This window comes from Bacillus rossius, chromosome 7 (assembly GCF_032445375.1).
Source record: "Bacillus rossius redtenbacheri isolate Brsri chromosome 7, Brsri_v3, whole genome shotgun sequence".
Classification (NCBI taxonomy): Eukaryota; Metazoa; Arthropoda; class Insecta; order Phasmatodea; family Bacillidae; genus Bacillus; species Bacillus rossius.
Window position 1 is genome coordinate 41,756,413 of NC_086335.1, and position 18,274 is coordinate 41,774,686.

The following is an 18,274-nucleotide window of genomic DNA, read 5'->3' on the forward strand; positions in this document are numbered from 1 at the left end:
TTACAGACGTAATACTTTAAGTAAGAATGAACACATCGTAGGCTCTATGTAATGACAGCCCCCTGGGTACAGTTGTAGCATATTCAACACCTAACAAACCTTTATTTTTTGGTCCTGGAATACCGGCCTTAAGGCCCCCCACACACGATCAGTCCAGCTCCCAGTTTGGACTGCTCAGCCCGAACTGACAGTTTGGACTGAACTGAAGGCTTCCCCACACACGATCAGTCTTGTGATTGCAGTTAATGTTGGACATATCGTTTCATCGTAGAATATGGAATAACCTTTGAATGGTGCAGATCCAGTTATACTTTTACTTAGAATATATATATATATATATATATATATATATATATATATAAAGCGACCAAGTATATAAACAAAGGTATCTGATGGACTGATTGTCGGGGCTGACAGGACTGGCGAGACGCTGTTACCACACACGGCAGTTCGGACTGAGGGCTTTCGAGCCCACGGTCCTACTTTATGGGAAGCCATCAGTCCGGGAGGGTCGCGGGCCCGGAATGTCCCGAACAGTCCCGAACAGTCCCGAACAGAACGCAGGGGAGGTTGTCGACCCGCGGAAGGTCGCCCGCATGACCGGCTCCGCGGGGAAACGAGTGTGGGCGACCTGACACCAGTGTCGACAACCTACCCGCCAGTGTTGACGGCTGACTCGCAGCACTGTAATTTTTTTATAAACCTAAGAGAAAAATTCATGAAAAAAAAATGATATTTGTACATTTGTGCAATTACGTAAAAACAACTATATCTCTACAGAAAAAAATGTTCGCAGTAAAACTGGGTTCAGATTATTACCCAAGAATTTATAGTGTTTTTTTTTATCCCAGTACATCCAATAGTTAATTTATTTGGAAAACCGTTCCCTGAATAACTTTCCAGTGTTAAATGCACACAGTAATAAGCATGATACAACAAAATACAGTCATTCTGTTGCCTATCTTTACCATTTTAAAAAAAGGCTTGAATGAAATATCAATTAAAATATAAAATTATGCGTCAATTTTCGTAAGTAATACTCATATATTACCTCGAAAAACGTATTTCATATAGGTATGCAAAAATAACCATAGCCATGTGCTGTACAAAGTTACAATATCTTTCTTGTAGCATTACAAACTATTTCTTGGCAAATGGTTTCAAAGGAATATTTTGTTAAAGTATATAAAAACTTTTTTTCTGTGTAGAAATTATCAGGAGGTGCCATGCTGTAACGTAGTTGTAGTCACTTTCTACCTCACCAACGCAACACCCAAAACGTTGCTGAAATGGTGTCTTAACACACCTGAAGACTGTTAATGAGAACTAATCATGATTTAAGTCGTCAAACACAGTTACTGTCATAAAATAAAGTTATTTAAACTGTTTCCACTATGCAAACATGGCGCAGACGATCAGCTGAACAAAAATTGGCAACCCGAAGAATTCTTGTAGTAAAGCATGCATGACCATTCGCTATCGTAATAACTGTACCAGTGGTTTACATTTTTACGTAAACCCGACAGAACATAACATCCTAGGGGCCACGGTGATGACAAGGAAATATTGGCACTTCAAAAGACTGTCAGTCTAACCAGCAGAAGAAGCCTATTTGGTTCTTTAATTGGTTTTTCAGTTTTATTTCTCGCAGAATTTAGAAATTTCAAGCCTGGTTTCTTTGGGTTGGTTTTATTATCTAACTCAAATGTACACACTTATTATTACGAGGATGTATTCTCGTCACATCACGTTTTCTGTCCGCTTTCACAGTGCGCAACTACAAGTAAATTTACCTTGACATGTTAACCTTTTCTTTATAATAAACTAGCTTCACCACAATGAGGTCTCCACCACGCTTCATCAGACATACCTCCAGCCCTTGATTACTGCATCATAATCATTAGAATTTAAATATCACAATCAGCCGACAAAAAGTACGGAAATACCCTTTCAACGATTTATAAATTGTTCTGAATAGGTCACAAATTGTTATTTAATATCTACCTAAAGAAAAAAAAATAGTTTAGCAAGTTAGTGATAAATCCTTTACAGTTTGAAATTTGAGATGAAATGTAGATCATTTTCTCAGCTTTATCACAGAAACTAAAATGCTATGTATGCACCCGTAGGTCTATGAAGCCAAACTAATACTTTAATTTTATATTAAAATTTATTTATGTAAGCCTATTAAATTTTTTTAGCTATATTTTATGGGCGTAGGCCAAAATACCAGCTCTTGCTGTCTCAATCCGAAACAGTTACTTTTAAACCGTGTTTCTACTTTCTAAATGTTAGGCCTTGGTCACAAGATGCTTTGTTATTGTGCCCATTACCATTCTGAATTATTCACTAGTCAGTAATAAGCAGCCACGTAGCATGGTGGTTATTATGCTCGCCTTGTACTCACAGCCATTGTTTGATGGGTTCGACTGGGGTGCGATTTAAAAAGGGGAGATGCGGATGGAACAAAAATTACTCATACATAAAGCGAAAATATGTCTGTGAGAGAGCAGACCTAGCCTCAATCCATCCAACCACCAAGCTAAGGAAGATCTCTGACCTATTCCAGTGGCGACGACTAGCATGGCTAGCCGAGGGTTCTTCCCTGGGGATACATGACTTTCAAGGGAAAAACTGAAAACGATAATAATTTTAAAATTTCATACCTTATTACTAACCATACCACAAGTAAAAATGGTAAAATTGTTTAGTGTTCCGTAAAATATGTTGAAAATTGTTTAGATGCATGAAGATTTTGGAGGAAAATATGCATTTTGCACTTCCTGGATGGATAGTGGATGGGCAAGAGTACTGCGCCCTCTATGTGGTTCCTAACGTAACGCTGTTTTTTTTTTGTGTTATATTGACAGTGAGGTGAACGGTCAGATTTTTTCGTTAGTAAATTCATACATTTCATTTAATTCCTACTCTTACATTGCTTAACGCGGCGTTTCATCGACAGCGTCATTAGTGAAGAAAACACACCACATCTGGGATGAATCGGCTCCATTTTCCTGGCGTCATTTCGGAAAACCGTCGAAAGTAGTATTGGGATGAATAAGAAGGGGGGTGGAGGGGGGAGGTCAGTGATTAAAGCCCAGATAGATACTCCGATGCCAGTCCAGTGGCTTACCACTGCGCCACATTGCTCTGTCAGTTCTGCAAAAGGCAGAGAGAGAATTTTCGAATATTCGGCACACATGGAATAAAATCTCGATAAACGTACATCATTCCCTGTTAAAGTGTTATAAATTATTGTTTTTTCCCCAGTACATTTTAAATTTTAATTAAAGGAGACAAATGATTATTATTAAAATATTTTGAACGTTTTGTGGTGATTTTTAAGACGTTGAATTTAGATATTTATTTAAAAAAAGGAAATTCGTTGCAAAATAGCCTTTACCTGGCGACCAAATTTCAAACTAAACTTGTAGTAAAATGCTTATATAATGAAACGTTCGTTTAAATGCCATACGCCAAGATGGAGGAGTGTAGCCAAGTTTTTGGCCCAGAAAATCAATTTATGGGGCTCAATTTAATGTAATTATTTTAAATTTTAATGTTTGGTCGACCACGAACTATTGAAACCGTAGTAATGCTATATGCAATATGGTTAACATAAATCCGAAACTATCTCACAATTATAGTTAGAATCGAGGATATTTAAAATTTTAATTTTAGAGTAAAACATAAACTAGAAAACCAGACTAACGCATTGTGTATCTGTGAAAATATTTCTTTAATCCATTATGGTGACATTGAACAATATTTTAAGAAATAGCTAACCAAAATTACTCTGCACAGAACATTTTGTAATTATACACGCAATTTATATAAAATTAAATTCTTCGACATTCGAGAAAATACATGATTATATATGCTATGTACCTGCCTAAATCTGTTTTGCTCTACCGTCTTAGCCTATTTTATCAACACATTACGAAAATACAAACGGAAGGATCTTTATAATCGTGAACTCCAGCCACACACGCATGTTAATAGCTGAACTGGCCAGCAACATGGCCGAACACAATCTAGTGTCCAATGGCAAAAATGTTAGTTGGTAAAACCAACCAATGCGAGGCCGTTTCCGCAGTTACACGCAGTCAATGATTGACCGTGGATAAAGATCCGCCATGACATTTCGTTTCTGTGAGATTATCCATTTTGGGCTAAGGGGCCATTATTTCCGCTCGGTTTAATGGCCAGGACACCAGGTGAGACAAAGGTCCTGGGTTCGATTCCCGGCCGGTTCTGATATGTGTTGTCCCTTCACCCGCATACTGCAGAAGGCAATGTGACACCATCGCAGAATAACCATACTATTAAAACAGCAGCGTTATATGAAGGTTGGCAAACGCGTGCTTTCAACTGATTTTGCAGTACACACAAAAAATTTAACTGAGAAAATACTACCATGACCGACGTCTAAGTTTGTTTCCAAAATGCTGCATACACTTCAATTTTTCAAAAGAACACTAAGAATCATCTCTGGAATTTTATATGCTCTAGATGAACCAAAATATTCTAGTTACGGCAATTCATAGTTTAGAATTGATGGCAAAACTTCTTTAAGTATCCTAAACAAATTTACTTTTTTCCAGGGATGGGCCGAGACTCAAAAACTCGAGCCGAGTCGAGCGAGTATCTAAAGTTCGAGTTCATTATACTCGACAGGATGAGACTTAACAATACATTACCCAGAGAACCCTAACTGCGTTCAGACTAAATGATACCATATCAAACACGAGAGAAAACATAACTTTTACAGACTGAATTTAAGCATTAAGTTAGGATGATTTCAGAGAGGCGTGTATTTTTTTTTTTGCGAAAAGATTTCGAGACTACATGTGTGTAATAACACTGTGGCATCTTCTGTGTTCTGTGATTGGTTGAGTTTCGATCACGCACATGTTTAATGTCAGCAGACGAATCACAGCAACTCTGCGCGGAAGCAAACGCGTCCTGTATGGCCTAGTCAAACAAAGTAACGAATTGTCTTGCAGACGACCGCCAATCACAAGGAAGAAACTGATGGTGCGGACATCGTTTACTGCAGCCAAGAAAGATTTTTTTTTCCCCCGCGAAAAATACGTGCCCCTAATAATGTGCTTCCAACGACCAATGAAGAGAGAGCGAGCGATGCAACAGTCTCACACGTGGTGCGCAGTCAAAAGAGCAGTCAGGCAGGAAGCAAGCTGGTACAGTCAACAGCCCTATGATCACATGGTTTGCAACAGCTCATCAGCTGCCGCCGCATGGAAACCCCGGGTTCGCAAGTGGTTGTAGGTGGGGATGGTGGAGGGTTGGGGGGGGGGGGGGGAGAACAACAGTTGATTGGGCAGATCATCCGCCTCTCCATGTTCAGGCTCGATTCCCGGCGGGGTCGGAACAGGTTTTCTATTTGAAGGTGGAAAACGTGGCTGACGTCGCCGAGAGCCTGTGAGTTTTACCCTGCCCCATTTTCCCGCCAAATCTCAACAACCCTCGTCGTCTTTAAGGTGGGGATCAGTCCTCGCCATCTCGCGATTTCAAATATTTCGATACTGCTTGCAATAAAGCTTTGGTGCTAAAAATGTTTTGGGTCGATATGGCATGTTGAAGTCAACACTTGTGAACGGGTGTGATTATCATGACAGTTGTAGTCGCCCGCGTTGAAATAATAAGTTATTTCCTCGCGGCGCTAACAGATCAGAGCCTGTTAGTAAATATGTGCTTGCAATACGGTGTAGAAGGTCTGGGAGATAGATGATTTGTGCCTTGACATGCCAAAAATTGGGATAAATAGTTCAAAATGAGAATTATAGGGAAAAAAAGACGTGAAAATCCAAGATGGCGGGGGCCTGATAGCCCTTACCGGCCCTGGGGTGCGTCGCGGCTTCCAGCCGGGGCCGACAGGGAACGCAGGCGGCCAGCCGGGCAGCTCGCGGCGAGGTTGGACGGTTCTGCGCTGTTTGCCGCCGAACTCACTCTCTCCTCCCGCCTGCACTCACTCTCGTCTCGTCGCAAGCGCGTCCGAGCCCGCTCTCCGGAGGAAACAAACCCTCGCTCGATCCCAGGCGTCGACGTCCCGACCCGACAGTTACGATTCCATGCAATTCCTTGGCCATACGCCACTGCAGTTCTGCACACGTTCGTTGTTTTATCCAAAAATATCTGTTCATATTCATCGTTATTTCCGTATATTTGTTACGTGGTTCAGGTTTTGTTGTCTGCCCATCATTTACTGTTATTGTTGAAACTGTCTCGTCGCTGTTAGCCAACCGTGTTCGTCTGTGCTGTCATTATTTTTTTGTTTCATGACTAAATTCCTTCCACGGAATTCTTGTGCTGTCTGATATTTCAGTTTGAATGTGTTCTTCTGTGCTGTCGTTGTGTTGTCCATAATACAGGTTTAGGTTTATCATTGTGTTTTTCTGTTTGACATCAGCTGATTCATGATTCAGGCTTGTTCTCTGTGGGTTTATGATTTCATTTTTATTTCTTAGTTTACTTTCTTGAAATTTTTTTTTTTGAAAAACAGTGCAAAAACTGCAAAGGTATATGTGCAAGAAATTGTATTAAATAAAAATTCCCCATTCCATGAATAATTTACAGAACGTACTAGCTATGACCGCTACTTCTAGCAAATTTAATACGAGAAGAGATCAAAAAAATACGGTGAATAATATTATTACAAACAAGTAATAAGCTTACATCATATTTTAACTAATATACTTCAAAATATTCTTCTTGGCTGGCGATGCGCACATAACCCAATGTTGATTCCAAAATTATAAGCATTTCTGGAAGGCTTCTTTCGGAAGGACCTTCAGCTGCTGCGTCGCGGCCCTCTCGATGTCGGGAATGGTGCCAAAACGTTTTCCATTAAGCACACCCATTTTTCTGGGTTAAAAGTTAACGCATTGTTCGAAATCCATGATTATATATATACGGAAATTTTGTGTATTCATTTAGTCACAGAATAGAATACAAACCTTCACACTCTCGCACTGTGTTCATGATTGGACCCCAGTTATTTGGACACGCTCCTCTACGACCATGAGCCAACTATGCCCAGCAATTAACAAGGATTAAAAATGTAATCGCTAAGAAATCAACCATGGGTTGCGCACACCTATGACTTTGAATTGTACCCTGAGGCCAGACAAATCCACAAGATATGGTCTCTCTCTATCCATGATGCGCGACAGGAACGGTAAACACACGACCTCACTCTTTCGGCTCTGGAAGCCGAATCGAATGACAAGTTACAACTTGTTAAAACTTGACTCTGACTATCACAACGGATCAGGCTATCAGGCTTATTACTTCCAATATATATATCGTCAGCAGTTGCTACTATAAAAATTAATTCACCGTATTTTTTTTATCACACCTCATATAGAGTAATGATGGCCAACTTCACTCTTTTCGACCGCCAGATGTCATGTTCAAAATTAGTCTGAGGCCCATAACGTACGTTAATAACTATACATATTTGTTTACTTTTTAATAAAAATATTTACGTAGGTGTTCTGTGAAATTTGGCATGTAATAAAATATCAATCGAAAAATAAATATTTGGCAATACATATTCGGCAGTAAGTGTTGTAATCCCATATTTCATAGAATTGGTTGTGTTTAAGGGTCGCTATGCTTCATTCTGATGATCTGTCTTCGAAACTCCATTTGCTAGCTCCAGACTATATAATTTTTCTATTGTGATACATTACTTTGTTAACGACAGTCAATAATGTTGTGGCAGTTCAGAGAAAAAAAAATTATGTTACGAGCAATAACGAATAATGCGCGATTGTTTTTATCTGTGTTCACATGGGCCATACGAAACGATTTCGCTTGTAGATTTTGCGGAATGCGAGTGAGTCAATAGAGAACCGCACACGTCAGCACATTGTTAGGCAAAACTCACATCAGATAAATAAAATAAAAGTTACTTGGAATCACAACCAGGAAATGAGCAGCCCACTGATAAATTCCCCACCCGCGCGATATAATCAACCACGCTATGGGAAAACATCCCACGCTTTAGTTGACGGGCGGGAAGAAATGGGAACGTTGGAAGTGAAAGGCGCCTGTGAGTAGATGTTTTCGTGTAACATACACAGAATCAAATATGGTGCTAATACAAAAGGGGGGGAAAAGAAGAAAAAAACATTAGAGACAAAGTGCATCTAAGAATTGACATGGAAAAAACTGTGCAAAAACCAGGTTTTATGACATAATTTTGCGTTGATAAAGTTTACTTATACTCTACTAGCTAATGCCCGGCATGCATTGCAATGTCTCGTTCAATTATTTTGTAATTTTTTTAAGTAGGAGCACATATACAAAGCATCTAGCTCTCTCTACATCTCTACATACATATAAATAGCATTACTCTCTCTGTCTCTCGCTATCTATCAAACTTTATATCTATCTCTCTATAATATTTAATTTAATTCTGTAATGCGTGCGCAGTCATACATCGAAGACACGCGAACTGCCACTAAACTATATCGCGCGCCACCTATTGTACGTTATCTCATCTAGAGAGTAACCTTCTTCCTCGTGTTGCGAAGGTCAAGTGTGCAAAATTTCATAGATATCGGATACACGATGAGTAAACAATGAAATGGTGAAATATCACCAAGAATAATTAAATACTGCTTTAATTGTTGGCACCATCGAAATCTCTCCTATACAGTGACATTCCTCTTGTTTAAAAGGTCAAGGCGGTGGCCGCCTATCTGCAAACCACCTTCGCCTCGGCCACCAACAACTCACTTTCTTCTGACTCCTCAGACGATGAATCCTCCCCCCTCTCCCAACACGTCACTTCCCCCCCCCCTTCCCAACACCCCTCCCTTCATCCTGGTCACCCCCAGGGAACTGAAGGCAACGATATCCCACTTCCGTCTCTCTGCGGCCCCTGGCGCAGACTCAATCCCCACCCCACTCCTGCGCCAACTACCCCGGCAAGCCATCGTCTTCCTAACCACGCTCATCAATGCCATGTTCCTCCACTGCCACTTCCCCACCTCATGGAAGACAGCCATATTCTGCCCCATCCCCAAACCTGGAAAGCCACCGACCCTCCCATCATCATACCGACCAATATCCCTCCTCCCCATCCTGTCCAAGGTTGCGGAAAGGACCATCCTAAAGCGCCTCCTCCTCTTCATTTTGACCCACAATCTCCTCCCCTCTCATCAGTTCGGCTTCAGACCACAACACTCAACCTCTCACGCCATTGCCCGGGTGGAGCTGCTGGTGGTGCAGGGCTTCTCCCGGAGGCAACACACGGGCATGGTACTCCTTCGACTCCGTCCCTCACGCTCAAATTCTCCACCGCCTCTCTGCCACAGCGATCCCCCCGCACCTCATCCGCCTTCTCTGCTCCTTCCTGGAGGATCGCTCCTTCCAGGTGAGGGTAGAGAACATCCTCTCAGACTCCCGATCCATCCAGACTGGCGTCCCTCAGGGTGCCATCCTGAGTCCCATCCTCTTCACCCTACACATCTCCGACCTCACTCCCCCTCCCGGCACCTACCTCGTTCAGTACGCTGACACCTGCCTCATCGCCTCCTTCGTCTCCGAGGGGCTGCTCAGGGATCGCCTCAGCCGAGGACTCACCTCCCTCAACACCCAATTCCTAGCGCACGGCATCGGACTGAACCACACCAAAACACAGGCTATCCTCTTCTCCCGTTATCACCCACACAAGGACCACCCCCCCAGAATCAACCAACACACCATCCCTTGGTCGCCCACCATCAGATACCTGGGAGTCACACTGGATGCATCCTTCACCTTCATACCACACCTCGACAACATCCGCACCAAAGCCAGGGCAGTCATGGGACAGCTCGCCCCAGTCCTCCGGCCTACCTCTGGCACCTCCCTCCAAAACAGGATCACCGTCTACCGCTCACACGTCATGTCACACCTCACGTACGCCTGCCCCAACTGGACTCACTCATCTCTCTTCAACCTCCGACCCATCACCAGAACATATTTCCTCGGCACCAGACTCATCCTGGGACTTCCCCGCTCCACCTCATGACAACAACTCCTGCAGCAGACCGGACTCCCCCACATCCATGACATCATCATCAAATCAACCAAGAAATTCCTCAAAAAATGTTCATACAGCCTCAACCCCCTCATCAGACTCAATACCGATCACCCCCCCCCCCCCCCCCCGACTCACCTTACCCCAGAAGACCCCTCTTCACGACCGACCACCTCGAAGCGGAGGACTCTGAAGAGGAAGAAGACGACATCCCAGTGGTTGGGGCCGGCGGCTAAACCAGGGGACCAGCAATTCTACAAGAATGCGCTGCGGGACCAATGATTCTCGGTACTCCAGCATCTCTATCATGACCACCCCACCGAAACATCATCCCAGCCGCCGTCTGCACAGGCCAGTCCCGAGCCAAACGGGCTTGGCCTCACCACCACACCATCATCAACTTCACCACCCCATGTAAGGAAACACCTCACCGCTCATCAATCACCAGCCCCCAAGGACTCTTGTGTTGGGAGGGGCCCAGTGCCATGTATATAAATTGTAAATATCTGTTTTTTATTTCTTGTTTATTGTATCAGATTTTTCCCTTTATGTAAATAATTTTGTACACTCTTTTTCAAATAAAGAGACTTTTTTGGCGGGGCGGACCCCTGGGGGGGTCCCCCATTTAAAAAAAAAAAAAATCAAGTGTGCAAAGTTTCATCGCAACCGGATGAACGGTTTAGGAACGCACTAGAGACTAACAAACACACTATAAGGTAAGGAAATGTTTCCAACAGGAACGCAGCTGTTGAGGACGGGCATCGCCACTGCCAGCTGGCGAACACCCACACGGGTGCGCCGCGAGACCTTGGCAATGATAAGGGCGACTGCGGGGTCGCAGGAACGGCGAGGAGAAGCAGCGACACGGCGCCGTGTCACACCCGGCACAACCAGCACAGGGGCGACGGAAGACTACCATAATGGCAGTATTCCGCCTGGCCTCTTCAAAAAAGGCGGAAAAGTACCACAACAGAAATCTGCCATAAGTCCAAAGGACGAGATGGAATTCTGCCATATTTTCTTACACCCTCCATGGAATGAGTACAGCAGCATTGTCTTCGAAGTAGTGTATAGAATACTCGGTAGGTAGCGCTGTCAACCCTCTAGCTGTTTCTCAGGGCGTACAAATAGCGCTTCAGACAGTGATATTTGCAATAACAAATCATATCCAGATCGCGGACGAGAAGAAAGAAATGTTTCCAAAAATGTTATATAGGTAGCACTGTATTCTTATTACGACGATTAAAAAAAAAATACATGTGGTACCTAGTATTCCATTCTGCCAAAATTTCTTATACATTCTACGGAATGAGGAAAACGGCCTTACTCGTAAAATTGTAATGTAACTAGCTTCATAGAATTGACATTTTTGCACACTGGAATAATTGAAGTAATTGTAGATCATTATTTAAGGAGTGCAAATACAACGCAAATATTCAAGGATTTTCTTATGTAATGTTTTCTGTGACTGAACACAAAAAACTCATATGTTAAGGTTTTTAATGTCTATTAGCCTATTTAAAGTCTACAAAATGTGTTTTTAAGATGCTGAAATCCAAGGGAAATATTTTTGTGTAGTGTAGTTTGTTGGCACAGGGCAAGCAGCACAGGCGCTCTAGGGGAGCCATAGGCTCGTACATTTCCAATGTTGATGGGCTTTGCACAGGTTTGCAGTTTTTCAAAAATATTAAGTATTTTTTTAATATTAGAAAATAAAAAAAATATTACTATGCGTAACATATTGTTCTGATTCATTAAAACTGTCACATCTAATTGAAATTCAGCACCTATAAACGAATTATGACATAAAATAACAACAAAAATACATGATATACACACGAAACAAAGATAGATAAAGTTCAGTTAACCAATTGGTTACTTTGGCTTTCACAAAAATCTTAAACCGAAACTAAAATGGTGTATACAAAATAAATATGTAGATTACAAAAGTTTTACCAATGGATATTTTTAGATTATTCAAAAGGAGTTATAATTTTTTACACATTTGATAGTTAATAATGGTTTTAAAAGTGTCACTAATTCTGTAATTGCAAGTTGGAATTCTTAATCCAAACCGAGTCATTATGTCTGAACCAACAAAAATGGTAATAAAATGTTTATAAAAAAGTGAATCACTGATCGAACGTCTAATAAATAGCAAATGCAAATAGGTTATATAGGAATGTAGAATATTCAAAATAATTTAAATGCCTGAAATGTCTAAAAATTTATTTAAGAACTTTTTCTGCATACTTTTAATTCTTTTCTAATTAAAATCTTTTGATGCAGAGAAAGTTTTAAATTTAATAAGACCTAAATATCATGTGTTGCTAATAGTATTATCTACATGTTGGTGAAAAAAGCTTGGCATCCATCATTCAATATAACTTGAAGGTCTTAAAAGAGTACACCACGTTTAATGTCATTACTTACTGTGTGATAATTCTGATTAATTAAATTAGTTTTTTTACTAAAGGTTATACAATAAATTCTATCGTAATTCAGAGACGTTTGTTAACTTGAAAATCAGATCCGGACAACTGAAATATCTTGCTGAATAATTTCACAAACATATTTCCCAATTATATTTTTTTTCATCAGCATCTTTTCTTGATCACTTCTGATTACAGTGGGAATATCATTTATTAAATAGTAGTTGAGATAAACTACTACTTTGCGGAACACCTAATACCATGAAATTGCATTTGCAAATTTGACTGCAAAGCGTCTATTTGTAAGATAATTAAAACATATATACCATGCATTGCTTGACGAGGCCAAAAATATACATTTTTTTTAATCATAAGATTATGTTGGAAAGTGTCAAAGGCTTGGTTTATGTTGAAGTAAATAGAATATTTTATTTACATCTGGATTTATACTGGTACACACACACACACACACACACACACACACACACACACACACATATATATATATATATATATAAACAGCGCGTGTTAAAGACGAAATTCCTGATTGAAAACTATATGGTTTTACAGAAATTATATTTTTAGGACTAAATTCATGTGCCTATAAATATTCTTCCGACAAAAACCGCTAAAATACTACAAAACAAAGGTTTCTGACTAGAATTTAACCGTCAATAATACTTCAAAAAATATATACCGATAAATGGTTGAACACACAACCACACGTTGACTAATGCACACTTAATTAAAATATTTTTTGTACAAAAGCAATTTTTTTATGTTTTAAATGTTTGTTGCTAGAGTTACTAAAAACTAAAACGCTACAAAACTACAAAACAATATTTTTGCAAAACTCCGTTCCCCCGGAGAAACCCCCAGAATGGCCAAAGAAAAGAAACGGGCTCCCCATTTGGAAGCCACCTGGAAGGTTAATTTTTTCTGTTCCACCCACCGTTTCTTTGGTAGCCTAACTTGTTACAAGGGATTGTATTCCTACCAGAGAAAATTCCACCATTTTTTCTGGGCAATCCGCCTGGAGGAGCCGGGGCGCGAACCCGGGTCCTACAAGTCACAAGGCAAGTGCTCTACCCCCAGAACCAGAGTGGTAGAGCGGATACTTGCAGTCTTCTTAACACTGACATGATGTTATTCCACGAGTTTACTGTAGTTTCGTGTGTCATTAACACGTGCAGTACGTGCAGTAACATCTAACCTCAGTAACGAACAAATTTATGTGTTCTTATGTTGTTCGTTCAGCACGAATTAATAATTTCATAACAAACTTTGCAACTTTTTCTATACATACGTACCGTTTCTAGGATCATAGTCGACCAATCCCAACCGGGTCTCAAGCGGAATTTTAACGAATCACATCGCCACAGATCACAGGTTTTCCGGTACCCAGAACTGTCTCGCGGAGACACAACCGGAGACACGAATATTTTTGCACCAGAAGTAAATAAATGAGAAGTAGGTAAAATAATAATGTGTTCGAGATAAACGACGTGTAGTAGCAGTAGTGCTGACTTTTTATCATTATAAGCAGGTTCCTAAAATGTCACAATGTGACTTTGAGAGCTCTTTTCAAACAACAGATATCTACAACGGATTTATTTTTAGTTTAATTAAAAATTTTTTTTGTCAAAACTTTACAAGTAGAAAATGTGTAAAATGTAAACTGAGTTGAAAGGCTCGGTAAGTAGGGTTCAGGAAGCGCACAATCTGCAAGGGGGAATCGGGGTCGACGGGCGTGATCGCGTCGAACGCGCGGCACACGATCCACGCCTGCCCTGACACACAAACCCGCGGGCGGCCGGGCTCCGAGCAGGGACGCCAAGTCGCCTCAGCTGCGACTGCGACCCGGACCTGAGGCTGCTCAGCGCTCGGCGGAGCTCCTGCGGCCGGCGTCCAGTTGCAGCGGCTGGTCTCATAACATTACTGGCCTGGCAGCGAACAGACATGGCCCGTCAGACGTCACGACATCATTGGTGGACCCCGACACATGCACCACCTCCTATGCCACAGGAGGAACTATTTATAAACTATTATATACTGGCTCGACTGCGGACAAACCGTTGGCTGACGTGTCCGCACAAGGCCAGTGGATGTGTCAGTTCCTACTCTCAGGAAAAGGGGGAGGGGGGGAATGTTACTGGATTAGGTAAATATTCTCCTCGGAACAGTTGACTGGCCTCGTAAATTTTCGCGCCACTGACTGCCTTGCGAACTAACTCAAACCAGTTGTGTCCACACGACGACAGCTGCTGGTAAGCAAACTGGCTTCGTGAAAAAAACGCGGCTTAACGGCGCTAGGAGAAGCTCAGTCCAGACTTGACAGCGGGCTTAGTGGGAGTCTCGTATATAATAATTGAATAGTGTTCGTTATTCCGTAACGAGTGAAACGTTTAGAAATGATTTTCCCTTTCATTATTAAACACATGCATAAAAATTACTTGTGATATCCCCCCTCCAAAAAAAAAATTCTCCCATAAACGTCTAAGTGTAATTAAAACAGGAAGTTTCTTGTGTTTAACATTTTAATATTCATTTCTTGTATCCATCAATTCTATTTTATCACATGTAAATAAATCTCTTGCATATAAACGTCAACATTATAGGCCTACCTACCCATAGGACTTAAGTTATGACTGTAAACAAAATGAACTTTGGCTAACTTTCATTTAATAGGATTACTGGATCACACAAATACAATAACACTGACATCGTACCTCCGAAGGTCACCCAGCCCGGTCCCCAACCAGTAGCGGATCCAGATGGGGGGCTAAGGGGATCAAGTCCTCCCCCCCCCAAGCATCTGGGTCCACTATTGTTTTAGTGTTTGCCTCGATAAAGCCTAGCCTCAGCTGGGTCAAGCCCCTCCCAAACCAAAATCCTGGATCCCCCACTGTGACCCCAACCCGCTAATATCCGCCCCTGCTGGCGGCACGCTCTCTCACACCGCGTCCACGCACGTTTCGGAAGGGAACTTAAGATATTTTTCACGCGTTTCTTTTTCATGCCTCGACCTAATATTTGAGGTCGCAGGTAAATTCCTGCCCCATTTTTTTTTCTACCCATGACAATGGCTTCCATTCTGGCATTGTGTATTTGTGCTTCCTCCAACTGTATTGGCTAGTTCTTGGAAGTAGTGACTGCCCGCATTATACATTTTGTAGCACCAATGAGACCGCCGAGGAGGCCAAACGCTGGTAAAAGTAGCGGTAGAAATCCACCACAAATCTTCTTGTCGAGTGTCTTTTTTTTGCTTGGCTTTTTGCACGCCTGCGCCAGTCTTGCTCTTGCTCTTGCGGGGCCTGGTTTTTCCCTTCATGATTTTGGATACACCCTACGCCACAATTTTCTCTCCAAGTTCTGAATCTGGCAATTGATTTATATCTTCGGCTTCCTTTACCAATATCTCGTCAGATCGGTGTCTTGATTCCAGATTCTTGCTGAGGGAATATAATATCGTGCTGCTTGCACTTTTCGTCAAGAGAATTAACGATCACGTCGCCTCGGGTTAGCCTTTTGGCTAGTTTCGTTCCTGGACCACAGAACCTGTAGCAGGGAATGTGTATCTCGAAAGGCAGATTGTTTATCGAATGTTTTTCTTGATCTTACCTCTTCGAGGCATTACGCGCATCTGAGCTGAAAGTATAAATGTGTGTGCTTTTTATACATTTTCCTCAGTACCATGCAAGTCGTCAAACAAAAAGTGTTTTTCCTGTGCGTATCATGCAAGACGACGTAGTCAGCTCGCGTGAATCGTGACATGGCTTACTGTTGCCGGCATAATGGCAGGTCCGTCCAACTGCGGCAAAACGTGTGTTCTACTAAGTTTGCTGGAGGAACAAAACGGCCTTAGGTTCAAAAATGTGTACCTATATTCCAAGACCTTGCAACAGCCAAAGTACCAGCGTCTGGCCACCATTCTGCGCTCGGTGGATGGCCTGGAGTATTTTCTTTTACGTACCGATAGTGCAACTGTGGTGCCTCCTAGAGAAGCAAGAGTCAATTCCGTGAGGTTTTTTGACGACGTCGTGTGCAAGAAGCAAGGAATAATTCAAAAGTACTTTTCCATGAGCAGACATACCAAAATAAACTTCATTTACGTGTGTCAGACGTACAGTAGGATTCCAAAACATTTGCTACGATACAACGTGAACATCATAGTACTTTTTCGCATGTATGAACTTAATTTACGTCACGCTTATGACAATCACGTAAACACGTAAACACTTTCCAGGAATTCAAAGACATGTGTTTCTTGTGCTGGAAAAACTAGAACGGATTCCTAATTATAGTCAAGGACTGGCCTCTATAAAAGTGTAGGTACAGGCAAGGTTTCGATCAGTCGATCAGTGTATCGTCAAACATGAGTCATAGCATTTCGAAATTTGGTCATAGCAGTCGTGACTTTCATACTGTTCTTGAGTGTCACGACGCTGATATCCGGAAATACATTTCGCTACTGGCTCAAAAAGTATTTGGCTCAAAAAGTATTAAGTGCTGAAAAACAAAAATGGTGAAAAACAATTACTAGAGTACCTGCTAGCCATCGACCAGCACGTGGAAGTCTCGGATTCTCGAATTCACGATATGGTCGAAGTTTCGAATGCACAGAGACGTGACGATTTGAGGACTTTTCAAAGTAGCCTGAATATATCACTTACTCATTTGGCAACGAAAAACAGATCTTGCTAACCACAGAAAAGAAGTTTCTGCGCACCAATAAAAAGTATAAAAGGAACTCTTGCAATATGTTTTCGGCCAGTACAATGTCGGACTTGGCCAGTGACCTTTATCGTGCTATACAGTCTGTTCGTGAAAAATATCTACTTGCTAGAAGAGCCAGACTTGCACGTGAAGTGGAAAATGAAGAGATATTTAAACCAATCACTAGTCGTCTCGACGAACTTAAAAATACGGAAGAGCCACCCATCATAAATATTAAAAAAACGTGAAAGTTTTTCGTAATTTTCATCATTTGTGCGACCATGACACTAAGTGAATATCTGTTTAAAATATTTGTGGCAGAACAACAATGGCACGGGAGGCATCGAGTTACAATTTTAGAAACAACCCTTAATGTAAAGTAATGACGAAATAAACTTTAAAAAAATCAACATGGCGCGTGAGACCGAGCCTTAAGGGGGATTAGGCCTCGCCCTCTTGCAATTCCAAATATTCTGATACCGCTTGCAATAGAGCTTCCGTTTGTGATATCATGGCATAGGAATTATCTTTGCCTACTAATGTTGAACTCAACACTTGTGAACTGGTGTGATTATCATGGTATTTGTAATCTTTCACGTGAAATAATAACATAGGTATGTCCTCAGGGCGTTTACAGAATAGAGCCTGCTAATTAATCTGTGGTTGCAACATTGTATGGAAGTCTCTGGAAAACATTATTTGTGCCTTTGACATGATACAAATTTGGGATGAATAGTTTAAAATTATAATGATAAGGTAAAGATGGCGGGGCCTTATTTCCCTCCACGACGCGCGGGAAGAACAGAGCTCGGAGGGAAGGACTGACTGGCTGCTCGGCCGACGGCCGCCGAGGTCGATGGCCAGCTGTAGCACCGCAGCGTGGAGAATACTGGTGGCCAGAGGGGAGAAAGAGGGGAGGGGGACCTGGGTGCGGGTCGACGGCGCCTTAAACCTGACCGGGCCGGCCCTCGAGTCGCGAGTCGCCGGACGGAACAACCCACAGTCTGCGGGTGCAAGATATCGGCACAGACTCTGCCGCTCCACGGTGTATTTCACAACCAAGTCAACGATT

General features: G+C 41.9%; 1 protein-coding gene across 5 annotated transcripts in view; it reads right to left on the minus strand.

Annotated features, from left to right (window-relative positions):
• LOC134533900 (ATP-binding cassette sub-family G member 8) overlaps positions 1-18,274 on the minus strand; it is a 102,518-nt gene that overhangs the window by 65,314 nt on the left and 18,930 nt on the right. The window lies entirely within an intron of this gene.